The sequence below is a fragment of the Rhinoraja longicauda genome, unplaced genomic scaffold (genome assembly GCF_053455715.1).
Source record: "Rhinoraja longicauda isolate Sanriku21f unplaced genomic scaffold, sRhiLon1.1 Scf000273, whole genome shotgun sequence".
Taxonomy (NCBI): domain Eukaryota; kingdom Metazoa; phylum Chordata; class Chondrichthyes; order Rajiformes; family Arhynchobatidae; genus Rhinoraja; species Rhinoraja longicauda.
Window position 1 is genome coordinate 58,018 of NW_027601491.1, and position 27,518 is coordinate 85,535.

General features: G+C 45.8%; 1 protein-coding gene across 4 annotated transcripts in view; it reads right to left on the bottom strand.

Annotated features, from left to right (window-relative positions):
- Nucleotides 1–27,188, bottom strand: part of LOC144590725 (progranulin-like) — a 73,975-nt gene extending 46,787 nt beyond the window's left edge. For 2 of the 4 annotated variants that reach the window (XM_078395155.1, XM_078395152.1), the window contains exons 1-2: nt 27,097–27,188; nt 18,944–19,012 (exon numbers count right to left, since the gene is read on the bottom strand). The gene's annotated coding sequence lies outside the window, so the exon portion shown is untranslated. Of the gene's footprint in view, nt 1–18,943; nt 19,013–27,091 lie in introns of all 4 variants that reach the window. The other 2 variants (XM_078395154.1, XM_078395153.1) reach the window with 2 other exon arrangements.
- Nucleotides 27,189–27,518: the final 330 nt, after the last annotated feature.

The window sequence follows — 27,518 nt, forward strand, 5'->3', positions numbered from 1 at the left end:
CCTGGCAAATCCTATCAAAAGCCTTCAACATTTCCACTCGCGTGCTGCCCAGATTTGGATATAAAGGACCGAGGCCCAAACTCTGCAGCTGATTTAGTTCACCATTAATTTTTGTGTCTGTTTATAACAAACATCCACTATTCATTTTTCAAAAAGTAAAACTTCAGCTATTTTCAAAAATTATGCACAACACTCCAAGTGCTGTAAACTGCACTATTTCATTAATATTCTTAACACATTCCCTTCGAGAATTTTGGGGCAGCACAGTGGGGCAGCAGTAAGTTGCTGCCTTATAGCACCAGAGACCAGGGCTCAGTCCTGACGATAGGTTACTGTCTTTACTGTCCCTGTAACTGCATGGGTTTTCTCTGGATGCTCCAGTTTCCTCACAGTCCAAAGACATACAGGTTTGTAAGTTAATTGGTTTCGGTAAAAATTGTAAAATTGTCCCTAGTGTATAGGATAGTGGACGGGATTTTTGCTGGTCGGCGCGGACTCAGTGTGCCGAAGGGCCTTTTGTATCACCAAAGCATAAAGTCTAAAATATTAATGCAAATAATTCTCAGTTTTCTCCATTAAATTCTATCTAGCATGCATAAAGTCATATTAGTTTACCCACATGTTGTCAGCTGATCTCAGGTTGGGTGATAATCATGATCAGGTCAAACTGTGATGCGGAGACAGCAGTTTCAAGCTTTATGTTTGTAAACTTGCATCAGAAACTATTCCAGCAATTTTAATTCACCTTAACCGAGAAAGTTTTTAGACAAAGTTCACGGCAGTTTCCATAACATTCAGGTTCTCTACAACAACATCAGTTAGTTTCATTTCCACTCTAACAACATCAGTTAGTTTTGTTTCCAGCACTGCAGAGGCAATAGATCAGAATAATAGCTGGTTTGCAAGGGCGTTTCCACATTACACAAGAACATAAGCAAATAAGAGCATGAGTTGGCAGAGATACCGAGCTCCTCATGCCTGTTCGACCATTTTAAAATATCACTGCTGATCTAGGCTGGCCTTAACTCTTCTGTACAAATTCCCATACATAATATTGAAAGAGGATTTGACAGCTATCTTAAAGTTAAATATTTTTGATTATCTAGCCTTCACCATCCACTGTCTCAGAGAATCCTACCCTCAAATTTGTACACCTCCGTTTTAAATGACTTGTCTTCAGGTGAATTTATATTTCAGACAGGCTGACCGCACAAACTTTAAACTTTCATCACCACATCAAAAGCAGCAAAGGCACAGAACTGTAGCTTTACTTCAAAAGGATTTCACTGAACTTTCATAAAGCTTATTTTAGTCAAAGTGCTGAAAGGTGCTAAGTAAATGAAGGTCCTTTCTTCCTTGTGGTGTCTACCAGGGACCAATCCTGCCAATTAACTTATCTACATGGTCTTCAGTAAAATCTAAAACTTTGCACATACTCACTGATTACAACCAATCACACCTCACTTTCTCTTGCTCATCTCCAAAACTTATTCCAGTGAAGCCAGTCAAGTTCAAAATACTGTTAAAATAACAATATTTTGAACTTGTCTACCTTTAAGAACATGACCATGGTCTGACCATTTGTTGTTGTACCTGCCATTCATTGTTGACTGGCTTCAATAAGGGTTATCAAATATTAGTTGCTTATGCCAATTATTATCCTAAAATCTACTAATTCATAACGATGTTCATTATCCTATAACGCTTTCTGGCTAAGCAATGCAGAGTCGGTTGAATAATCTTATCATCATTTCAGTCATTCCACGGCCTCAACCTCCCGCCAACTTGAACTATTCTGGTCCTACATTCATTCATTATAAAAATGAAATAAAGTGCGAGAGTAACTCAGCGGGTCAGACAGCATCTCAGGAGAACATTGATAGGAAACATTTTAGGTCAGGACCATTCTTCAGACCCAACCAGAAACATCACCAATCCATGTTCTCCAGAGATGTTGTCTGACCCACTGAGTTACTCCAGCACTTTGACCTTTTTTGTTAACTAGCATCTGCATTCATTTACTCTATCTGTGCTTCTCCAATTCTGGCCTCCAAACATCCTGGAACTCGACATTATTCATTAACATCAGCCCAGACATCAATTGTCAATGCCCAAAATGTTCAGTAGTTACCTTTTTGACTAAGCCACCCCAAAATCTCATGCAATTTACCCTCAACTTGTTTTTAAACCATAGCTTGATGAAACACCAACTAATGACCAGGCACTAATACTATCCAGATCAGGATAGGCTGCTTAAAGTACAGAGCCAGCCTGGCACAGCCCAACCTAACCAATGATTCAACAGAAAATACACTCAACACAAGCCAGATACATTTAGTCAGGTCCTACATTTCCCCTTTCTCTGAGGTCCAATCGATTAAAAAAAACTAAGCTTTTAGAATTATCTGTCCTTTTTGCTTTACTAAATCCATTCAATGTTGAAAGCACTGGCAAGGATTGCATTTACCAACATAGATACATTAAATATAAATACCCAAGAACACTGATGGTAAAGCCAATATCATTCAAGACCTTGAGCAAAATCAATGTTACTTTTGTTAGCAATTTAAAAAAATGTACCAATTACCCACTTCATATGGTTATGTACCAAAAAATGTTTGGTCTCCAGGGTAAAAGTGAAGGTACTCTAAAGATACGCAAATTCTTTTTTTACATTATTACTTCCACCTACACTTTCAAATTCACACAAGGGCTATCTTTTGGCCATCAATTCATAAGATCATAAATGATAGGAGCAGAATTAGGCTATTCGGCTCATCAAGTTTTCTCTGCCATTCAATCATGGCTGAACTCTCTCCTTCCTAACCCCATTCTCCTGCCTTCTCCCCATATCCTCTGACACCTGTACTAATCAAATACAACACAACACTTTAACAGCCATCAATTTCAATTTTTATTACTTAGAAATGTTCACTTTGATGCAAGATAAATCCTCCGATGACGAGAGAAATTGAGGCTCAGGTCAGGAAAAGGGCTTGGGATGCCAACAGGCAGCTGGCAAAGGAATCCCAGGAAATGAGAAGTTTTGGGAACTGAGGAGCATCAAAATGAGGGTAGAAAGGAGGCAGGAGATAGCTCTGTCAGATAATATTAAGGATAATCCAAATAGATTGTATATAAATTATGGGAAAGAGGGTAATTATAGCCCCACAGAAATCAAAGTAGTCATCTGTGTGGAGTTGCAGGAGACGGTCAAGGTCTCCAATGAGTATTTCTCCTATGCTTTTACTGTGGGGAAAGACATGAAGACTGGGGAACTTTGGACAGTTAATGGAAGAGTCTCAAGGACAATTTGGATTGCAGTCAAGGAGATGTTTGACATCCTAAGGTGTATGAAGGTAGATAAATCTTATTGCCTGATCAGATATATCCAAGAACACTGTGGGAAGCTAAAGAAATTGCAAGTGCCCAGGCCGAGAAATACAAATCATCATTATACATGGGTGCAGTGCCGGAAGACTGGAGGGCATCTAATGCTGTGCCTCTATTTAGGAAAGGCTGTAAGGAAAAGCCTGGGAACTATACATCAGTGAGCTTCACATCTGTGCATTTGGGCTGATTATGGATAGTCAGCATGGTTTTGTACATGAGAGATTGTATCTTAGAAATCTGATTTGAGTTTTGTTTTAAGTAACCAAATAGGTTGATGAGGTTGATAACGTTGTTTATTTGGTCTTGAGCAAGGTTTCTGATAAGATTCTACATGGTTAGTGGCTCTGGGAGGTCAGATTGCGTGAGATACAGCGAGAGCTAGCCAACTGGTGAGAGAATTGGCTTCATGGAAGAAAGCAGATAGTGATGGTGGAAGGTTGTTTTATGAGCTGGAGCCCCATGCCTAGTGGTGTGCCTCAGGGATCAGTGTCAGCCCATTGCAGCTCATGGGTTTACCTCTAAAATGCAGATGAGAATGTAGAATGCACCAATAATAAGTTTGAAGATGATATTAATGTGGGTAGTATTGCAGATAGCGAAGATGATTATCAAAGCTTTGCTCAACACCTGCGTTCGGTCCGCGTTGGCCAAACTGATCTCCCGGTGGCTGAGCGCTTCAACTCCCCCTCCCACTCCCAGTCTGACCTTTCTGTCATGGGCCTCCTCAAGTGCCATAGTGAGGCCCACCGGAAATTGGAGGAACAGCACCTCATATTTCGCCTGGGCAGCTTGCAGCCCAGTGGTATGAACATCGACTTCTCAAACTTTAGATAGTTCCTCTGTCCCTCTCTTCCCCTCCTCCTTCCCAGATCTCCCTCTATCTTCCTGTCTCCACCTATATCCTTCCTTCGTCCCGCCCCCCTGACATCAGTCTGAAGAAGGGTCTTGACCCGAAACGTCACCCATTCCTTCTCTCCTGAGATGCTGCCTGACCTGCTGAGTTACTCCAGCATTTTGTGAATAAATACCTTCGATTTGTACCAGCATCTGCAGTTATTTTCTTATACTAAATATTACAACAGGATCAGTTGGACAAGTGGGTTGAGGTATAAGTGGGAGGTGTTGCATTTTGGGAAGTCAAAACAAGGCAGGAACTTCACAGTAAAAGTCAGGGCTCTGAAGTGCATTGTAAAACAAAGAGATTTAGGAGTGCGGGTACATAGCCCCTTCACAGTGGCATCACAGGTAGATAGGGTGGTCAAGATGGCTTACAGTACATTGGCCTTCAACAGACAGGGTATATTAAGTTTAGAGGCTGTGATGTTATGTTACTGTTGTATAAGACGTTGGTGACGCTGCATTTGGAATAATGTTCAGTTCTGGTCAGGATGTTGTTAAGCTGGAAAGGGTGCAGAAAAAAATACCAGGATGTTGCCATGACTTGAGGGCCTGAGCTATCAGGAAGAGGCTGGGAAAGCCAGAACTTTATTATTGGAAGAGCATGACGCTGAGCAAGAATGTTATAGAGGCACGCAAGATCATGAGGGGAACAGATTTGGTGAAAGAGTAGAATCAAGGATGTAGGTTGAAGCGAAAGGGGAAATATTTAATAGGAACCAGAGGGGTAACTTATATGGAACAAGTTGCCAGAAAAAGTAGTTGAGGCAGGTACTATAACAACATTTAAAAGACATTGGGACAGCTACGTGGATAGGAAAGGTTTAGAGGGATATCGGACTAATGCTTGCATATTGTGTAGATGGGGCATCTTGGTTGGCATGGGAAAGTTGGGCCGAAGGGCCTATTTCCATGGTGCTTGATTCTGTGACTATGACACTTAAATCCATCCCAGTTTTTATTAATGCTCTATCTTCATCCCCACAATTTGAAGCTACATATATACCAAAACCAAGTATTCCATAAACTGCCTTCTATTCACACGCCCTCCATGTTTGAGTACTATAATATCCAAGGCACCACTCATTTTGTTTGGACTTTTCCTTTCGGCTCTATTCTAATAAATCCATGAACAACAAATGCTTTTTAGCCTTCCATGTTCACTGCCTGACATCCTGCATTTTCTGTGTAAAAATTGCCTTTTGATGTTCCCTTAATATTGCAAATTAATTCCACAATCTGAGTTTCTGTGCAAACCCATTAAAAATACTTGTTTTTCAGATTCATGCCAGTTTATACAGTATCTCCAAATATGTGGGTTAATTGGCTGGGTAAATGTAAAAATTGTCCCTAGTGGGTGTAGGATAGTGTTAATGTACGGGGATCACTGGGCGGCACGGACTTGGAGGGCCGAAAAGGCCTGTTTCCGGCTGTATATATATATGATATGATATGATATTTGGCACTTGGACAGAACTCAAGGCAATGCCACAATTTACATTACGCCCCAAAATGTTATTCTTCCTAGTGTCCTCATCTTATCAACCCTTCACCAGCCTCTAATACATTAGCTCCAGAGTCCAAATCAAACAATTTTTCCTACACAGCATTAATGATAGCACAAATCCAAATAAAATGTAGTTTTTCTTAAACACAAGTCATGAAGTTAGTAATCAGATTGTACACCAAAATCCTACTTCCTTAAAATGCCAAATTGGCAAGAATATACATCAGCTATAAAAAAACTAGCATCTGTTAATTTTGAGGTTTACTGCCTGAATGAAAGTCTTAAGCATATTGATTACTTAAAGGAGTCAAAATAGTCTGAAAGACAAGCCACATTTTCCACATGATGAAGTAGAAACACTAAAGTATTCTCTTGTTTTCATCACCTCTGAACACCTGCAGTAAAATAAGACTAAATGATCACTACATACCAATTACATGATGGAAGAAACTCAGTCAAGGTCTACTCTGATACCGACGACATTGAACTCCAAATTAGGTCATTCAAAATGCGGGACATCCAGCTTGTCTCAAAGCCTTGGTATAACTTTGAATTCACGTACTGAGATACCAGAGGCTCAGTAATGGGCCATAAATCACTGCACTTCCATGATACTTACCAACTAAACTCAAAGAATTATAGATTCTGGCACTTAATGATCACCACTTAAAGTCACTATTAATAATCTCCAACATTAGTTAAAATTATCTATTTTTAGTTTCCTACATCCAATTCACATCCATTTTCTTCTAACAAAATTAGCATCAAATTAAATATTCCAGACAAGTTTCTCAGTTCAGAATCTGCACTCAGGTAGTGAGGTTCTAATCACGTCTCATGTGTCCTAGACTCTATGCACACGATAATGTACCAGAAAGCTTTCCACAACCAAGTTTCAGTGCAAGTATTTCACAAATTCCACCTATCAAAATGTAAAAAAACAAGGTAAAATTGGTCTAAATTGGGACAGGCAGCATCTCCGGAGTGAAGGAATGGGTGACGTTTCGGATCGAGACCATTTCTCAGACTGTCAGGGGAAAAGAAACTAGACATATGGAAGGGTAAGGTGTGAAAAGGACAGATCGAAGCAGACAATGCTCAAGGAAATGTAGAATGGTTCATAGTTGAAGGGGAAGGTGACAACAAGGCATACAAACAGTAAAATTATTCAGGACAGTGAAACTAGTCGGAGAATTAAGGTGGGGGAGGGACGGAGAAAGAGAGGGAAAGTAGAGGTTACAAAGTTAGAGAAATCAATATTCATGGATTGTAAGCTTCCCAAGCGAAAAATGAGCGTAATATTCCAATAGCAAAACAATTCACCCCTCCACTCTCAACCCATTCAAATGATATATCCAGTCTCTACACAACTCCACTGGTCAGCAGTCCACCTTTCAAACTTCAATCCAAAATTTTGTCTGTATTCCAACTTGCACTGTTAAATTCATCCATCACACTGTTGCTCAATTTACACCAGTTCCTACTACAGTAATGCCCACAATTTAAAACTGCTTTCAAAGCCTCTTCCATCTCCAACCTTATTCAGCTCTGTAATGCTCAGATCTCTGCAACCCTTCCATTCTGACCTCCATGCCTCTCTGCACCAACCTGCCAAGCCCCACTACAATAAAACAAATGTGAACAATACATGGAAATATAAAAAAACCCTGCAAATGCTGAAAATCGAAAATGGAAACAATGATATAAAAAATGGCCAATACAAGGAACTACAGATGCTAGTTTACAAAAGAGACAAGAGTCAGGCAGCATCTCTGGAGAACATGGATAGGTGACGTTTGGGGTTCCTTCAGACTAAAGAAGGCTCCCGTCACGAAATGTCATCTATCCATGTTCTCCATAGATGCTGCCTCACCCACTGAGTTACTGTCTTGCATTGAAAACACAACAGGCAAGGCCACAAAAAAATGTACATGAATAGAAACATAGAAAAAAAGGTGCAGGAGGAGGCCATTTGGCCCTTCGAGCCAGCACCGCCAATCATTGTGATCATGGCTGATCATCTACAATCAGTAAACCGTGCCTGCCTTCTCCCCATATTCCCTTGATTCCACTAGCCCCTAGAGCTCTATCTAACTCTCTTTTAAAATCATCCAATGATTTGGCCTCCACTGCCTTCCATGGCAGAGAATTCCACAAATTCACAACTCTCTGAAAGACAAGCCACATTTTCCACATGATGAAGTAGAAACACTACTCACCTGAGTTTTAAATAGCCTCCCCATTATTCTTAGACTGTGGCCCCTGGTTCTGGACTCCCCCAACATTGGGATCATTTATCCTGCATGTAGCTTGTCTAATCCTTTTATGATTTTATACGTCTCGATAAGATCCCCTCTCATCCTTCTAAACTACAGTGAATACAATCCTAGTCTTTCCAATCTTTCCTCGTATGACAGTCACTCCATCCCAGGGATTAACCTCGTGAACCTACGCTGCACTGCCTCAATAGCAAGGACGTCCTTCCTCAAATTAGGAGACCAAAAATGCACACAATATTCCAGATGTGGTCTCAACAAGACCCTATACAACTGCAGAAGGACCTCTTTACTCCTGTATTCCAATTGTCTCGTTATAGACAATAGGTTCCGGAGTAGGCCATTCGGCCCTTCGAGCCAGCACTGCCATTCACCGTGATCATGGCTGATCATGCACAATCAGTACCCCGTTCTTGCCTTCTCCCCATATCCCCTTATCCTTAAGAGCTCTATCTGACTCTCTCTTGAAAACATCCAGAGAATTGGCCTCCACTGCCTTCTGAGGCAGAGAATTCCACAGCTTCAAAACTCTGAGTAAAAAAGTTCTTCCTCATCTCCGTTCTAAATGGCCTACTCCTTATTCTTAAACTGTGGCCCCCGGTTCGGGACTCCCCCAACTTCGGGAACATGTTTCCTGTCTCTAGCGTGTCCAATCACTTAATGAAGACCAACATGCCATTAGCTTTCTTCACTGCCTGCTGTACCTGCACGATTACTTTCAGTGAATGGTGTACAAAGACACCAAGGTCTCGTTGCACTTCCCCTTTACCCAATCTGACACTATTGAGATAATAATCTGCCTCTTTATTTTTGCCGCCAAAGTGGATAACCTCACATTTATCTACATTATACTGCATCTGCCATGCATCTGCCCACTCACTCAACCTGTCCAAGTCACCTTGCAACCTCCTAACATCCTCTTCGCAATTCACACTGCCTCCCAGCTTTGTGTCACCCGCAAACTTGCGGCACTCCACTCTCCACTGCCTGCCATTCCGAAAAGGACCCGTTTATTCCTACTCTTTGCTCCCTGTCTGCCAATCAATTCTCTATCCATGTCTATACCCTACCCCCAATACCATGTGCTCTAATTCTGCTCACCAACCTCCCATGTGGTACCTTATCAAAGACTTTCTGAAAGTCTAGATACACTACATCCACTGGCTCCCCTTCATCCATTTTACTTGTCACATCCTCAAAAAATTCCAGAAGATTTGTCAAGCAGGATTTCCCTTCATAAATCCATGCTGACTTGGACTTATCCTTTTACCGCTAGCCAAATGCACCGTTATTACCTCTTTAATAATTGACTCCAGCATCTTCCCCACCACCGATGTCAGGCCAACTGGTCTATAATTCCCTGTTTTCTCTCTCTCGCTCCTGTCTTGAAAAGTGGGATAACATTAGCTATCCTCCAATCCACATGAACTGATCCTGAATCTATTGAAAATTGAAAAATTATCACCAATGCGTCCACGATTTCTTGAGCCACCTCCTTGAGTACCCTGGGATGCAGACCATCAGGCCCTGGGGATTTATCAGCCTTCAATCCCATCAGTCCACCCAATACTATTTCTCGCCTAATGCAAATTTCTTTCAGTTCCTTTGTCTCCCTTGAACCTCTGTCCACTAGTACATCTGGGAGATTGTTTGTGTCTCCTTAGTGAAGACATCTGAAATACCTGTTCAACTCTTCCGCCATTTCCTTGCTACCCATAATAATTTCACCCGTTTCTGCCTTCAAGAGATCCACATTTGTCTTTACTAATCTTTTTCTCTTAACATACCTCAAGAAGCTTTTACTGTCCTTCTTTATATTCTTGGCCAGCTTCGTTTCGTACCTCATCTTTTCAGCCCGTATTGGTCTTTTTGCTATCTTCTGTTGTCCTTTGAAAGTTGCCCACTCCTCTGGCTTCCCGCTACTCTTTGCTATCTTATAGATCTTTTCTTTTGGTTTTATTCCATCTCTAACTTCGCTTGTCAGCCACTGTTGGCTCTTACTTCCCTTTGAATCTTTCTTCCTCTTTAGAATGAAATGACCCTGCATCTTCTCCATTATGCCCAGAAATTCCTGCCATTGCTGTTCCACCGTCATTCCTGCTAGGATCCCTTTCTATTCGACCTTGGTCAGCTCCTCTCTCATCCCTGCATAGTCCCCTTTGTTCAACTGCAACACCGACATTCCTGGTTTAACCTTTTCCCTCTCAAATTGCAGATGAAAACTAATCATATTCGTTTTGAGAACATGAGAATAAAGAATGTTTCCAAAATGTCTGATTTTTGTTAAGAAGAGGGACTTGATGGCTGTGGTTGTTATATTTGGCACAAGATCCAAAGCAAATTTAACATGCAAAAATTAGAAGCCTGGATGTGGCGACCTGCCTAACCTGATTAGGAACTACCTAATCCCCTGAAAAAAGTTGCTAAGAGCTGGAAAGTAAATAGTTAAAATAACATATAACAACTACAGCATGGAAACAGGCCTGTCCGGCCCTACCAGTCCACGCCGACCATTCTCCCTGACCTAGTCTCATCTACCTGCACTCAGACCATAACCCTCCAATCCCCTCCTATCCATATACCTATCCAATTTACTCTTAAATAATAAAATCGAGCCAGCCTCCACCACTTCCACCGGAAGCCCATTCCATACAGCCACAACCCTCTGAAGGAAGTGGAGGGGAATTTTATTTTAGTGGGACTCTGAACTACTTCTTGAAAAGTGGTGGCGGAGGGGAGTAACACTCACCACATAAACAAATAACTGAATGTGCACTGAAAGTGCCATTATTTTACAGTCATGGAAGTGTCCAGCATTTTGTTTTTAAAATAGCCTTGCATCTGAAGCATACAATTTCACAATTCTATGAAAGCTCTGGAATTCTCACTCCTTTTCATACAGACTCTCCTTCAAATCTACTTCTTTGATTAAACGTTTGGTCACCGATCCTAAGCTCTTTACAAGGCTCATTGCCAAATTTGACAAAAGATTTTCATGGTAGCATTTCCGCTATCCACACATGCTATTTCCAGCATTTTTATTTTCAACAACTGCAGTTTTCTTTTTTATCCAACCTAATTTGACACTGAATATCAAAACTTGTGAAACAATTTGCTGTGAAAGCTACTATTTTACTCTTGTGCATAAAAGTCCGACTATATTCCCCAAATTACTACAGCAACTCCACTTCAATGTACTTTACTGATGGCCATTGGAACATTGTGTAGAACGTCGAAGTATTCAATCTTCAAAATGCCTAAAAAACTTGTCCAAAATTTAGACTGCAAGGACATGTTAAAACCAATTATTAGGTATCAGACATTCTGACAAAATACCACTGAGGTCAATGTGGGTGGCACAGTGGCTCAGCCGGTTGCCTCACGGCGCCAGAATCACTGTCAGGTACTGTCTGTATGGACTTTACACATTCTCTCTGTGACCACGTATGTTTCCTCCAACATCCTAAAGACATGTGGGTATATAGTTAAAGACAAAATGCTGGAGTAACTTAGCAGGTCAGGCAGCATCTCTGGATAGAAGGAATGGGTGACGGTTCGGGTTGAGACCCTTCTTCAGACTGATAAGATAGTTATAGGTATATAGTTAACTGGCTTCAGTAAATTGCCCCTAGTATGGGAACAGACATGGAAGCGAGCAACACAGGGGCCCCACACGGGACGCTGCTCTGTCCGTTCCTGTTTACCATTTACACCTCGGACCTCTGATACAACTCGGACTCCTGCCACCTGCAGGTGTTTGCACAACTCTGCAATTGTGGGCTGTATCAATGAGAGGAAAGCTGAATACAGAGGTGTAGTCAACAACTTTGTTGAGTGGTGTGGGCAGAATCACCTGCAGCTCACACTGACAAGACTGAGGAGCTTGTGTTGGGCTTTAGGAGGAGACGAACACCTCTGTCTCTATCAAGGGTATGGATGTGCAGTTTACCAAGAACCTTGGAGTTTACCTGGACAGTAAACTGGACTGGTTCAGGAACGCTGAGGCAGTGTATAAGAAGGAACAGAGCCATCTGTACTTTCTGAAAAGGCTCTGCTTCTTCAACGTCTGCAGTAAGATGCTGCAGATGTTCAGCCAATCGGTGGTGACAAGTGCCATCTTCTTCGCTGTTGTGTGCTGGGGTGGCAGAGCGAAGGCCGCAGAAGCCAACAGAATTAACAAGCTCACCAGGAAGGCTGGCTCCTCAAACTGTGGAGCATCCTGGACAATACAACTCACCCCATCCATGACACACCGGTCAACCTGAGGAGCACCTTCAGTAACAGACTGGTTCCACCAAGATGCAGCACAGAACACCACAGGAGATCCTTTTTCCCTGTGGCTATCAAACTGTACAAATCCTTCTGTCGTGGGGTAGAGTGACACCCCTTCCCCCTCCCCAATCTTTGCACATCCCCAATCTTGGACTTTCCACGTCACTTTAATTTCATGTTTCAAGCATCCTGCTGTGTTTTATGACTGTTGGCAGAACAATTTCCCTCCTGGGATAAAGTTCTATTGTATCGTATGCAAAAGTGGAACAACATAAAAGTAGCGTGAATGGGTGGTCAAAGGCTAACATGGATTCAGTGGGTCCAAGGGCCTGTTTACTTGCTGAATCACTACACTAAACCAAAATAAATTAAAATACTGTTTTTTACAAAAGACAGCTTCAAGCTTGCTACACTGTAGATTCCATCCTTTTAGCAAATGTAAATGTTCTTAAACCAAGCTAAATTTAACTAGTACACCAGGGTGCTGAAATTTATAGATGCAAAGTAATTGAGTAATATAGTAATATAGTAATATAGGGCGGCACGGTAGCACAGCGGTAGAGTTGCTGCTTTACAGCGAATGCAGCGCCGGAGACTCAGGTTCGATCTTGACTACGGGTGCTGTACTGTAAGGAGTTTGTACGTTCTCCCCGTGACCTGCGTGGGTTTTCTCCGAGATCTTCGGTTTCCTCCCACACTCCAAAGACGTACAGGTATGTAGGTTAATTGGCTAGGTAAAGGTAAAAATTGTCCCTAGTGGGTGTAGGATAGTGTTAATGTGCGGGGATCGCTGGGCGGCACGGACTTGGTGGGCCGAAAAGGCCTGTTTCCGGCTGTATATATATGATATGATATGATGATATGATAGTATGGTATAGATCAGAATGAAAGGTTCTTATATTTGGAAAACCATAGGTCAGTCATTTACAAATGCAGATATTTTTTAAATTAAGTTTGTGCAGTTGCAAAACTAGCATTTATGTACTATTGAGACACTGCACAGCACTCAAATTATGATTCATGAACAGCATGCTACTTATAAACCAATTGAGACAATCATAGGACAATTTTCCAATCTGAAAAAAAATTATTTTGTGCAGTCTCTTATCGTCTCTCTTATAAAGGCATTTGCTTTCAGTGATCCTGTCATAGAAACATAAAAAATAGGTGCAATAATAGCAATAATGTCCTTCCTCAAATTAGGAGACCAAAACTGCAACCCAGAGTTGTGAATTTGTGGAATTCTCCACCCCAGGAGGCAGTGGAGGTCGATTCCCTGGATGCATTCAAAAGAGAGTTAGATGGAGTTCTTAGGGCCAGCAGAATCAAGTGATATGGGATGATCAGTAGAGCCAGGATGTTTAGGCGCTATAAATCTCTGAAATAAGCAGGCAAATAGGCATAATAAATTTACAAAAATGACACGAAAAAAGGCATTTATTGACAAAAAAAATCCATAAAAAGTCAAGTATTTTCAAAAATGATAATATAAAAGTATGCTACATTAAATGACCAAAGTTGCCTGGTTGCACATAATTACTAGCATTACTAGCATATTTTTCAAATTATCTGGTGTCTGTCAGAAAGAATATGCTTCAGTTGTGAAAAACATCTTCCTACCCCAGCTGAGGTCACTGGTGCATACCCGAAACAAGCTACAGACTCTATATTCATGTCGATATCTTGTGCATAACAACTACCTTTGAGAACTTTAGCTATGTTTTGTATTTCTTTAAGATCTTTGTTACCTAAAATCACTCTCTCACATTTTCCTTGTATATCTTTACCTACATCGCCAGGAACTTTACGAATATCGTCAGTTACTTTGTTGAAAACCTGCAAGTTATTCAACTAATGTTTCACCACGTTTCTCAAGGGAAGTGATAGCTTGTGGGAAGTTTGCAAAATTGGAAGCATTAAACACAAGATCGTGGTGGAGGGACTTTTTCTGCATGATTTCACTGACGATCCTGTTTGCAGCAGATTCTTCCTCAAAATAGTTGACGATTTATTTTATCTTTCCAAAATTTGCAGCATAGTAGATACAGCAGAGACCCATGTACCTCACTCACCTTGTCAAAACAGGGTGAGGAGGTAGGGGAATCTTGGGTGCCATTTCCTTGAACCACTGCACACGTGTCGGTGCTTTGAGGAAGATTTACTTGACATTGGAAACAAGCTACGTATGTGCTCGGCAATTCTATGGAGTCTGTGAGCTAAGCATGTCAAATGCAACATTTCGGGGAATAAAACTTTAAGAGCACAAGCAGCTTTTTTCATGTACGGAGCTGCATCAGTCACAAACATTCTCGTGTTTTATACCTTCTGGCTAAAATACAGCAAGTGAAGATGTAAACAACTGATTTGTTTTCCAATTTTCACAGTGGAATTCCAGCATCAATGAATGCCTTGCACAGATCACTCGAAAACTCAGATTTGCGATTGGAGCCAGCAGTAAATGTAGTGATCAGACAAGCTTGCGTATTTCCCGCCTTGTTTCTCTGCCGCCGACTTGTGTTTAGCTGTCTGTACATGCTGGGAGACAAAATATTTCTTCTCATAATTCACTGCTTTCTCACATGCGTTGCAAAACAGCACACGGTTGCCTGTAGAGAATATATCACTCCCGTACACTCTCACCAAATCGTTCAGTTTTCTATAAGGCGATGACTTGACTCAAGACATTTTGACGCTTGCAGGGATAGATCCTACAGGAGCGGGGATGCAGACCTCTACAGGCAGGCCAAGTACAAGCTCAGAAGAGGAATCAGAACTGCCAAGGAAAGGTACTCTGAGAAGTTGAGGAAAAAATAAGGTTTGCCTTAATCGACAAACCTGAGTTATTTTTAAAAATATGGTCTCCATTTATTGAATTTTTAGAAAAGTAAATGGGTTTGGCACAGGACTAAAATAAAAAAAATTAAATTAAAAGTTGAAACTTGAGTTGGGGGTTGGATGTACAGCTGTGGTTTTTGTCTCCCGGATCTACTCCCGTTAATTTTTATTGTTAGATCCTTTTTTTTTTTAACCCTCTTACTCTCTCTCCCCAAGTTTATAGTTTTATATTTTTATTTTTACTTTCTCTCTTCAAAAATTTAAAAATTGAAGCTATGTAAGAACTTTGTAACAAATGTGTTTTTTCTTATTTCTATTTGTACATATGCTTTTCAAAAATAAAATAATTAAAAAAATTAAAAAAAAGAAGTTGAGGAGCAAGTTTGGAAGGGCTTGCAAGAAATCACAAACTACAAGAGGAAAACTTGGACAATCGGCAGCTGACCAACGACCTGAACGAGTTCTACTGCAGGTTCAATAAACAGAAACTTAACCCTGGTACCCCCTCCCCCTCCCCAACCACCACTTCACACCTACTCACAGCTTGACTTCAGTTTGAAAAGACTGGACCCTTCCCCACCCACCCCTCTCCAATCCCCACTTAACACCCACTTACAGCCTGACTGCAAAAGACTGGGGCCTCGCCCACTGCCCACGAATGAACGACCGACAGCGGTGCATCCAGTTTCACCCCGGTGGTGGAAATTGTCTTGTAAGTTACGTTAACACGGCAAAAAAGGCTGATTTAGGCACTAGATCATGAAAAAGGCATTATCTTGCTGAAATCATCCAAAAAGGCATGAAAAGGCACATGGCAAAATCCTGGCTTAATCAGCCATGATCACATTGAATGGCGGTGCTGGATCGAAGGTAAAATGCTCCCAATATTGGGCGAGTCCAGAACCAGGGGCCACAGTCTTAGAATAAAGGGGAGGCCATTTAAAACTGAGGTGAGAAAAAACTTTTTCACCCAGAGAGTTGTGAATTTGTGGAATTCTCTGCCACAGAGGGCAGTGGAAGCCAAATCACTGGATGGATTAAGAGAGAGTTAGATATAGCTCTAGGGGCTAGTGGAATCAAGGGATATGGGGAGAAGGCAGGCACAGGTTATTGATTGGGGACGATCAGCCATGATCACAATGAATGGCGGTGCTGGCTCGTAGGGCCGAATGGCCTCCTCCTGCACCTATTTTCTATGTTGTGGAGGCTAAGACTTTGGGTATTTTGGGAGGGGGAAGGGGAGGGGGAAGGGGACGGAGGAGAGGGAGGAGAGGGTAGAGGCAATGCAGGAGAGGCAACCCTCTCGTAAACCTTGAAATCAGGATTGAATGTCAACAAAACAAAAGTATGAAGTAGACTCCTACATGTATAAAACAATAACTGCAGATGCTGGTACAAATCGAAGGTATTTATTCACAAAATGCTGGAGTAACTCAGTAGGTCAGGCAGCATCTCAGGAGAGAAGGAATGGGTGACGTTTCGGTCGAGACCCTTCTTCAGACTACATGCATAAAGTTCAATTGTAAAATTATGTAAAATGTTCTGGGAGCTGGTGGGTCTGAGCACCATTCAGTGATCCTTACTGCTAACAGTACTAACCATTGTAGGATGTGTACAAGAGATTTAGAAAGATAGGACCAGAACGGCCTTAAACTACAAATAAGAACAGTTTGGAGCATTCATTCAGCAGGAAAATGAATGGGAGTCCTGACAGAGGTCTTTAAAACCATGTGTAAGAAAATAACTGCAGATGCTGGTACAAATCGAAGGTATTTATTTCACAAAATGCTGGAGTAACTCAGCAGGTCAGGCAGCATCTTGGAGAGGAGGAATGGGTGACGTTTCGGGTCGAGACCCTACTTCAGACTGATGTCAGTGGGGCGGGACAAAGGACGGATATAGGTGGAGACAGGAAGATAGAGGGAGAACTGGGAAGGAGGAGGGGAAGAGAGGGACAGAGGAACTATCTAAAGTTGGAGAAGTCAATGTTCATACCTCTGGGCTGCAAGCTGCCCAAGCAAAATATAAGGTGCTGTTCCTCCAATTTCCAGTGGGCCTCACTATGGCACTGGAGGAGGCCCATGACAGAAAGGTCAGACTGGGAGTGGGAGGGGGAGTCCCATGACAGAAAGGTCGGACTGGGAGTGGGGTACCATTATAGATGAGGTTATACCATTATAGATTTCTTCCATTATAGATGAGGCTCTCACTAGGGCCTCTTCTACATCCCGCTCGTTCTCACCTTCCACCCCACCAGCCAGCGTATCCAACAAATCATCCTCCAACATTTCCGTCACCTACAACGGGATCCCACTACTGGTCACATCTTCCCAACCCCTCCCTTTTCGGCGTCCGCAGAGACCGCTCCCTCCGTAACTCCCTGGTCCACTCGTCCCTTCCTACCCAAACCACCCCCTCCCCGGGCACTTTCCCCTGCAACCGCAGGAGATACAACACCTGTCCCTTTACCTCCCCCCTCAACTCCATCCAAGGACTCAAACAGTCATTCCAGGTGAGACAGAGGTTCACCAGCACCTCCTCCAACCTCATCTATTGTATCCGCTGCTCTAGATGTCAACTTCTTTACATCAGCGAAACCAAATGCAGACTTAGCGATCGTTTCGCTCAACACCTTCGCTCAGTCCGCCTTAACCAACCTGATCTCCCGGTGACTGAGCACTTCAACTCCCCCTCCCACTCTGACCTTTCTGTCATGGGCCTCCTCCAGTGCCATAGTGAGGCCCACCGGAAATTGGAGGAACAGCACCTCATACCTCAGCTTGCAGCCCAGCGGTATGAACATTGACTTCTCTAACTTTAGATAGTTCCTCTGTCCCTCTCTTCCCCTCCCCAGTTCTCCCTCTATCTTCCTGTCTCCACCTATATCCTTCCTTTGTCCCGCCCCCCCTGACATCAGTCTGGGGAAGGGTCTCGACCCGAAACGTCACCCATTCCTTCTCTCCAAGATGCTGCCTGACCTGCTGAGTTACTCCAGCATTTTGTGAAATAAATACCTTCTTTAAAACCATGAATGAATTAGGTAGTGTACAAATGGAGGACTACTTCCACTAATTTAATAAATCAAACCCAAGCTCTCAAAATTCAAGGTTATTGCAAATCAATTGGCAAGGGAAAAATTAAAAAGATATGACTGTGCTTGGATCATTAAACCCTGCCTTGGGAGGCAATGGAGAGAACTTCTTGGAAATAGGAAAAAGGAAACTTCTTGGAAATATATAAAGAAAACTTCTTGGAAATATAACAAGCTAAAAGGCAGACATTGCGTAAAATGCAAGTACAGATGACTTAGCTTAATGATGTTACTAAGCACCCATTTAAATCCTAATAAATATCACAAAAATATCACAATGAACAATCAGCTCAATAGACCGTTTAAGTTAAAGATCAGGATCTTTTAGTTGGAAAAAATTAGCAATGGTGATGAAACTGATTTGGGTTGCTTGGTTAAGAACAAGGGAAGCAGCAGTGAAATCATCATGAGCACCATTACTTCAGATTCCCATTAAGATTTATCAAATCCTAAATTCCTTTGATTTAATCAAATTAAGATCACCAATTGCATGAATAATAATAATATATTCCTTTATTCGTCCCACTCCGGGGAAAATCACCACCACATCCAGAGCATAGTGATCTGGGTGACACCACAACATATCTACAGCAGCATAAATGTAGAGCAGAAATTCAGTAACCAATTTATAAAAATCACTTTGAAATACAAAGAAATACAAAGGCATCTCACCAAAGATCAGTAACGGCAGCCACAAAACCCCAGATGCTCCGAATGCAAGGTTCCTCCCAAGATTCAGATCTGAAATCAAATAAGTAACAATTAGTGTGTTGCAACACTGCAGCCTCAAACCAGCACTCTCAGCAAGTCAACCACATTGGGCAACGAGAAGTCACATGCAGCATGACTGCTGACAGAGTTTCCTGATATAATATCGTGTTTCTGTACTGAAATTAATGAGCTCAGATTTGAACATCCCCATTTTTGTGGTTAACTTTTTCAAAGAAACTCAAAACTTCCTTCTTCAATTCCTCTTTGTCCCCAGAACCAGAAGAGAAAAAAATATCAAAGAAAAAGTCACCATTTGGTAGTTGGTCACAAGGACTTGTATATATTCGGTATGTTTTCAGTGAAGGCCAGGAGTAGCAGCAGCAAGGACGACCATTGGCAGTGAGTGAGTGAGTGAGTGAGTGAGTGAGTGAGTGAGTGAGTGAGTGAGTGAGTGAGTGAGTGAGTGAGTGAGTGAGTGAGTGAGTGAGTGAGTGAGTGAGTGAGTGAGTGAGTGAGTGAGTGAGTGAGTGAGTGAGTGAGTGAGTGAGTGTGAGTGACAGGGAAAGTCTGTTTAAAAAAGAGTGCCGTTTGCAGTGTTTCAGTGAAGGTTGGGAGAAGCGCATAGACCTTCAAGCTGGTCAGAGGAAGGCAGGTTAGGAATGAGTGCATGGATTGGCTGAGCAATTAAATTAGAAGATTGGTAAATTGGCCAATTACTCAATTTATCAACTAATATGAGCAAGGTTTGCTCAAGGGGAACGGCCCTGTGAGGAAAGTGAGAGTCTTTGGCATGGCAGCTACATTTGTTTGAACCTTTATTTGTGATTTTTGACACTCAAGAAATGGCAGGCAAGTTGGTGCAGTGTGTTTCCTGCAGGATGTGGGAAGGCAGGGACACTGCTAGAGCTTCTGGGAACTACACCTGCAGAAATTGTGTCCAGGTGCAGCTCCTGAATGGACGTGTTGTGGAGTTGGAGAAGCAGCTGGATGACCTCAGAGCCATCCGGGAAGAAGAGAGCTTCCTGGACAGGACCTACTGTGAGGTTGTCACGTCAAGGATTCAGGACAAGCGAAGATGGGAGACCGTGACAAAGGGGAGTAAACATGGACTACAGGGGACCCCGGTGGCTGTGCTTAATGTAAACAGGTACACCCTCTTGGGAGTTGTTGGGGCAGAAGACACTTCCAGTCCGAGTGGCGGACAGGTTGGTGGCTCCAATCCTGGTAATGAGACTTGACCGGCGAGGCCAACGTCAAGCAGAGCCATAGTGGTGGGTGACTCCATTGTCTGAAGTGCAGACAGGAGATTCTGTGGCGGCAGGCGAGACTCGAGAATGGTCTGTTGCCTCCCTGGTGCCAGGGTTCAAGATGTCCTGGATTGACTTCAGAACATCCTCAAGAGGGAAGGTGAACAGCTGGAAGTAGTTGTGCACGTGGGCACAAACGATGTCAGGAGGAAGAGGAAGGAGGTGCTGCAATGTCAGTTTAGAGATTTAGGAAGAAGACTGAGAAGTAGGACTTCTAAGGTGGTTATCTCTGGATTGCTTCCAGTACCTTGTGCTGGTGAGGGCAGGAACAGGGAGATCGGGGATGTGAATGTGTGGCTGAGGGGTGCAGGGAGCAGGGATTTAGATTTCTAGACTACTGGGATCTTTTCTGGGGTAGGGGTGACCTGTACAAAAGGGACGGGTTACACCTTAACTGGAGGGGGAACAGTGTTCTGGCAGGCAGGTTTGCTAGTACTACACGTGTGGGTTTAAACTAAATAGTGCGGGGGGGGGGGTGGGGTTGACAAAGTGGGAATATAAAGATGGAGTTAAAAGGGAAGTGAATACAGGAAAGGTTGCAAAAAACTCCCAAATTAACGAGAAGAAAAGTTTGAGAAGGGATAACAGAGTAAGGTCAGGGCCAATAGTGTGAGAGGGGAGGTGAATACAGAAGTTAAAGTGTTGTATTTGAATGTGGGAAGTATAAAAACTAAGGGGATGTGCTTGAGGCTCAGTTAGACATTGGCAAGTATGATGTTGTGGCAATTACAGAGACATGGCTGCAAGAGGGCTGGGAGCTGAATATTCAGGGGTATATGTCCTATCGAAAAGACAGACGGTGGGCAGAGGGGGTAGTATAGCTCTGTTGGTAAGGAATGATATTCAGACCCTTGCAAGGGGGGACATAGAATCAGGAGATGTAGAATTAGTATGGACCGAACTGAGAAATTGTAAGGGTAAAAATACCCTAATGGGAGTTATCTACAGGCCCCCAAACAGGATATAACTAGGAAAATGGACAGGGGAGAGCCAGTGGATGTAGTGTACCTGGACTTTCAGAAAGCCTTCGACAAGGTCCCACATAGGAGATTAATGGACAAAATTAGAGCACATGGTATTGGGGGTAGGGTACTGACATGGATAGAAAATTGGTTGGCAGACAGGAAACAAAGAGTAGTGATAAATGGGTCCTTTTCAGAATGACAGGCAGTGACTAGTGGGGTACCGCAAGGCTCGGTGCTGGGACCGCAGCTATTTACAATATATATTAATGACTTGGATGAAGGGATTAAAAGTAACATTAGCAAATTTGCAGGTGGCACAAAGCTGGATGGCAGTGTGAACTGTGAGGAAGATTGCTACGAGGTTGCAGGGTGACTTGGACAGGTTGTGTGAGTGGGCAGATGCATGGCAGATGCAGTTTAATGTGGATAAATGTGAGGTTATCCACTTTGGTGGTAAGAACAGGAAGGTAGATTATCATCTGAAAGGTGTCAAGTTAGGAAAAGGGGAAGTACAAAGAGATCTGGGTGTCCTAGTTCATCCGTCACTGAAAGGAAGCATGCAGGTACAGCAGGCAGTGAAGAAAGCCAATGGAATGTTATAACTTCATAACAAGAGGAGTTGAGTATAGGAGCAAAGCAGTCCTTCTGCAGTTGTATAAGGCCCCAGTGAGACCACACCTGGAGTATAGTGTGCAGTTTTGGTCTCCAAACTTGAGGAAGGACATTCTTGCTATTGAGGGAGTGCAGCGTAGGTTCACGAGGATAATTCCCGGAATGGCGGGACTGTCGTACGTTGAAAGACTGGAGCGACTGGGCTTGTATACACTGGAATTTAGAAGGATGAGAGGGGATCTTATTGAAACATAAGATTATTAAGGGATTGGACATGCTAGGGGCAGGAAACATGTTCCCAATGTTGGGGGAGTCCCGTACCAGGGGCCACACTTTAAGAATAAGGGGTAGGCCATTTAGTACGGAAATGAGGGAAAGTTAAATGAAGTGAACAAAATGTATACGCGTGTGGAATTAAAATCAGATTAGTCCAAAGGGAGCTTGATGGTAACAGTGGATTTGGCGGAGTAAAGGTTTTGTGCCATATCATTAAAACTCAAAGTCAGAGTATGAACAGGAAATAAAATATTTCCAAAACAGCCTTGGTAAGCAGTTGTGTTAGACTGTTGACTTAAATTCAATTTGCTTCCTGGTGCGACACGCGGCTGAATCAGTGAGCTTTGCCAATAGATAATACGATGCACAGCTACATTAAACTACCCTAATCATGCGGTATGTTTTATCAAAGGTCAGAGCGTTGAGCACAAGAGTCTGGAAGCAATGCTGCAAAAAGCTAGAGTAACTCAGCGGGACAAGCAGCATATCTGGAGAGAAGGAATGGGCGACGTTTCGGGTTGAGACCCTTCGTCAGACTGGTCAGGGATAAGGAAAACAAAAGATAGGCGATAATGTAGAGAGATAACGAACAATGAATGAAAGATATGCAAAAAAAGTAACAATGAGAAAGGAAACAGGCCATTGTTAGCTGTTTGTTGGGTGAAAACGAAAAGCTGTGCGACTTGGGTGGGGGAGGGATAGAGAGAGAGGGAATGTTGGGTCTACCTGAAGTTAGAGAAATCAATATTAATACTACTGGGCTGTAAGCTGCCCAAGTGAAATATGAGATGCTGATCCTCAAATTTGTGTTTAGCCTCACTCTGACAATGGAGGAGACCTAGGACAGAAAAGTGTGTGTGGGAATGGGAAGGAGAATTAAAGTGTTTAGCAACCGGGAGATCAGGTAGGTTCAGGCGGACTGAGCGTTGCGAGAGCAATGATGCAGTTATTTAGGACTTTGGTTAGGCAAAATTGTGAGTATTGTGGGTAGTTCTGGTTGCCCCATTACAGTTGGGGCATGAAGGATTATAGCGGGTGCAGGAGGTTTACCAGAATTCTGCCTGGATTAAAAGGTTAGAGGTTAGACAAATTTGGATTGAGATACAGATAATCAGAACGTTTGTGCCAGAGTGGAAATGTCAAAGACTTGAGTACGTAGCACTGGGGTGAGAGCAGCAAAGTTTAAAGGAGATGTGCAAGACAAGTGTATTTTAAAGTTGTGGGTGCTACCAAAGGCGGTGGTGGAGGCAGATACAAGAGAAGGAATGGGTGACGTTTCGGGTAGTTTTCAGGGGTGTTTAAGAGGACAGGCACATGGATATGCAGAGAATGGAGGGATCTGATTCAGGTGAGGCAGAGATTAATTGAACCTGGCATTTTGTTTGGCACAGGCATTATGGGCCATAGGGTTAATTCTTTGCTGTGCTGGTCCATATCAAAAATAACACTAATTTCACCACGACCTATTCTGCAATTAAATGGGATTAAATACACTTCTAAAATCTGGCATGACCATTTTGAACTGCATTTTCTTTTCAATTTTTTCCCATGTCAAGTTACTTTCCCACACACCAGTGTAAACCTATTCTTAAATGCTCCCTGCATCAATTAGTGGAGATGTTATAGGATTACAATGTACAAAATGGCATTAGCAGAATTAGACTATCAATCACCATTATGGTGTACTGTTATTCTGATTTACTGCATCTCTCACTGCAAAAGACTTTCCCAAATGAATACAGACATAGAATTATACAACAGAGCGTAGAAGGCCTCCATCTTTCTCCATCCCACCCCTTTTAAATCTTTCCCTTCTCACCTTAATCATGTCCCCTCCAGTTGTACACCCTCCCAATTATGGAAAAGGACTGATTATTCACCTTATCTACACCCCTTATGGATTTTATAAACTTCTCAGCCACTGTGCTCCAAGAAAAACAGTCCAGACTATCCAGTCTCTCCTCATGCCTGAAACCAGTCACAACAACATCCTTGTGGGTTTTTTACTGCACCTCCTCTAGCTTAAATCACCTCCTTCCTATAGTATTGCAACCAGAATTGTACACAATACTTATAAGTGGGGTTTCACATATCTTATAACATCCCAACTCTTGTACTTTCTGTCCAATGATGGCAAGCATGCCACACACCATCTTGTCTACCTGTGCCACCACTTTCAGGGAAATCGTTACTCTGCCAAACTGCATGGGACCTAGCACAATCCCAATTAAAATACATTTCATTAACACAACCTCAATAAAACACATCAGAAGACATTGCAACATTGACAAGAGGGGGATGGGGAGAAAATGATCCAATCGGCAGACGCAGGCCAGGTTTTACTTCCCTGGAATAAAGTCAAAATCAATAAAGTCTTATTTCAGGCTTTAGTTTCACTTCCGCATGCAGCCTGATACTTGAAACTATTAAAAACGCAGAAACAGAATGCATCTTCACAAATTCAAATTAAAGTTTAATGCAGCCCAAGCACAGGGTGGGAGGACTAGCAGAGATAGTCACCAACACACGAACTGTGGGAGGGAACGAGGCAGAGGGGACGGGGAGATGTGGATGGGGGTACAGCGATATCCTTGTGGGTAGAGAGGGGCAGGGAAAGGGCAGTCATGAGGGAGGGGGGGCAGAGTTGGGGGCAAGAGGTGTAGGAGGGAGGGAGGGAGATGGAGAGGTTGAGAGAGGGGGGATGGGACAAGTTGAGGATGTGGTACAGAGGGAACGGTGAGCGAGACAGTGAGAGGGAGGAGGGGGTGAGGGTGGAACGGAGGGAGATGATGGTGGAGGGTACGGGAGGTACAGCGAAGGATGGTAGTACAGCGGACGGGGCGGGGTAGAGGGGGTACAGGGCGGGTGTGGGGGTTACAGGGCGGGTGTGAGGGGTACAGGGCGGGTGTGGGGGGGTACAGGGCGGGTGTGGGGGGGTACAGGGCGGGTGTGCGGGGGGTACAGGGCGGGTGTGGGGTACAGGGCGGGTGTGGGGTACAAGGCGGGTGTGGGGGGGGGTACAGGGCGGGGTACAGGGCGGGTGTGGGGGGGGGGTACAGGGCGGGTGTGGGGGGGGGTACAGGGCGGGTGTGGTGGGGGGGGGTACAGGGCGGGTGTGGGGGGGGGGGTACAGGGGCGGGTGTGGGGGGGGGGGTACAGGGCGGGTGTGGGGGGGTTACAGGGCGGGTGTGGGGGGGGGGTTACAGGGCGGGTGTGGGGGGGGGGGTACAGGGCGGGTGTGGGGGGGGTACAGGGGCGGGTGTGGGGGGGGTACAGGGCAGGTGTGGGGGGGGGGGGTACAGGGCGGGTGTGGGGGGGTACAGGGCGGGTGTGGGGGGGGTACAGGGCGGGTGTGGGGGGGGGTACAGGGCGGGTGTGGGCGGGGGGGGGGGTACAGGGCGGGTGTGGGGGGGGGGGGTATAGGGCGGGTGTGGGGGGGTACAGGGCGGGTGTGGGGGGGGTACAGGGCGGGTGTGGGGGGGGGGGTACAGGGCGGGTGTGGGGGGTACAGGGCGGGTGTGGGGGGGGGGGTACAGGGCGGGTGTGGGGGGGGGGATACAGGGCGGGTGTGGGGGGGGGGGGGGGGTACAGGGCGGGTGTGGGGGGGGGGGTACAGGGCGGGTTTGGGGGGGTACAGGGCGGGTGTGGGGGGGGGGTACAGGGGCGGGTGTGTGGGGGGGGGTACAGGGGCGGGTGTGTGGGGGGGGGGTACAGGGGCGGGTGTGGGGGGGGGGTACAGGGGCGGGTGTGTGGGGGGGCGGGTGTGGGGGGGGGTACAGGGCGGGTGTGGGGGGGGGGTACAGGGCGGGTGTGGGGGGGGGGGTACAGGGGCGGGTGTGTGGGGGGGGTACAGGGGCGGGTGTGTGGGGGGGGGTACAGGGGCGGGTGTGTGGGGGGGGTACAGGGGCGGGTGTGTGGGGGGGGGGTACAGGGGCGGGTGTGTGGGGGGGGTACAGGGGCGGGTGTGTGGGGGGGGGGGGTACAGGGGCGGGTGTGTGGGGGGGGGTACAGGGCGGGTGTGGGGGGGGGGTACAGGGCGGGTGTGGGGGGGGGGTACAGGGGCGGGTGTGTGGGGGGGGGGGTACAGGGCGGGTGTGGGGGGGGGGTACAGGGCGGGTGTGGGGGGGGGGTACAGGGGCGGGTGTGTGGGGGGGGTACAGGGGCGGGTGTGTGGGGGGGGGGTACAGGGCGGGTGTGGGGGGGGGTACAGGGGCGGGTGTGTGGGGGGGGGGTACAGGGGCGGGTGTGGGGGGGGGTACAGGGGCGGGTGTGTGGGGGGGGGGTACAGGGGCGGGTGTGTGGGGGGGGGGGGTACAGGGGCGGGTGTGTGGGGGGGGGGGTACAGGGGCGGGTGTGTGGGGGGGGGTACAGGGGCGGGTGTGTGGGGGGGGGGTACAGGGGCGGGTGTGGGGGGGGCGGGTGTGGGGGGGGGTGTGTGGGGGGGCGGGTGTGGGGGGGGGTACAGGGGCGGGTGTGTGGGGGGGGGGGTACAGGGGCGGGTGTGTGAGGGGGGGGTACAGGGGCGGGTGTGTGGGGGGGGGGTACAGGGGCGGGTGTGTGGGGGGGGGTACAGGGGCGGGTGTGTGGGGGGGGGGTACAGGGGCGGGTGTGGGGGGGGGTACAGGGGCGGGTGTGTGGGGGGGCGGGTGTGGGGGGGGGGTACAGGGGCGGGTGTGTGGGGGGGGGTACAGGGGCGGGTGTGGGGGGGGGTACAGGGGCGGGTGTGTGGGGGGTTACAGGGGCGGGTGTGGGGGGGGGTACAGGGGCGGGTGTGTGGGGGGGCGGGTGTGGGGGGGGGTACAGGGCGGGTGTGGGGGGGGGGGGTACAGGGGCGGGCCGGTGTGCTGTGGTCCCAGGCTCCATCCCCGCATTGCCCAGCTGCTCTGTCCGTCGCTGCAGCGCACCTGGCGCCGGCCGCCCACCCGCCCGACAATGCCGGGGCCGCTTACTTCACCTGTCCCGCGCTGTGCTGTCCTGACCGCCGGCGCCGCTGCAGTCTCTCCCCGCCTCCCACCGGCGCGGACCGGTCACGTGGGGCCGGGGGCGGGACCCGTCGAGGGCGGGGCTGCACGCTGATGGACGGGGATTATGTCCAATGGGCTGCCTTTCCAACTGATGGCCGGGGCTAGTGTCCAGGGGGCGTATGTCCAGTGGGCGGGGCTAGTGCTAAGTGGGCGGGACAAGTGCCGGTTCGGCGTGGCTAGTGGGCGGGGCGTGTATCCAATAGGCGGGGCTAGTGGGCAGGGCGTGTGTCCAATGGGCGGGGCTAGTGTCCAGTGGCGACCTGCCCTCCTGTACCACATCCTCAGCTTGTCCCATCCCCCTCTCTCAACCTCTCCATCTCCCTCCGCCCCTTCCTCCTACACCTCTTGCCCC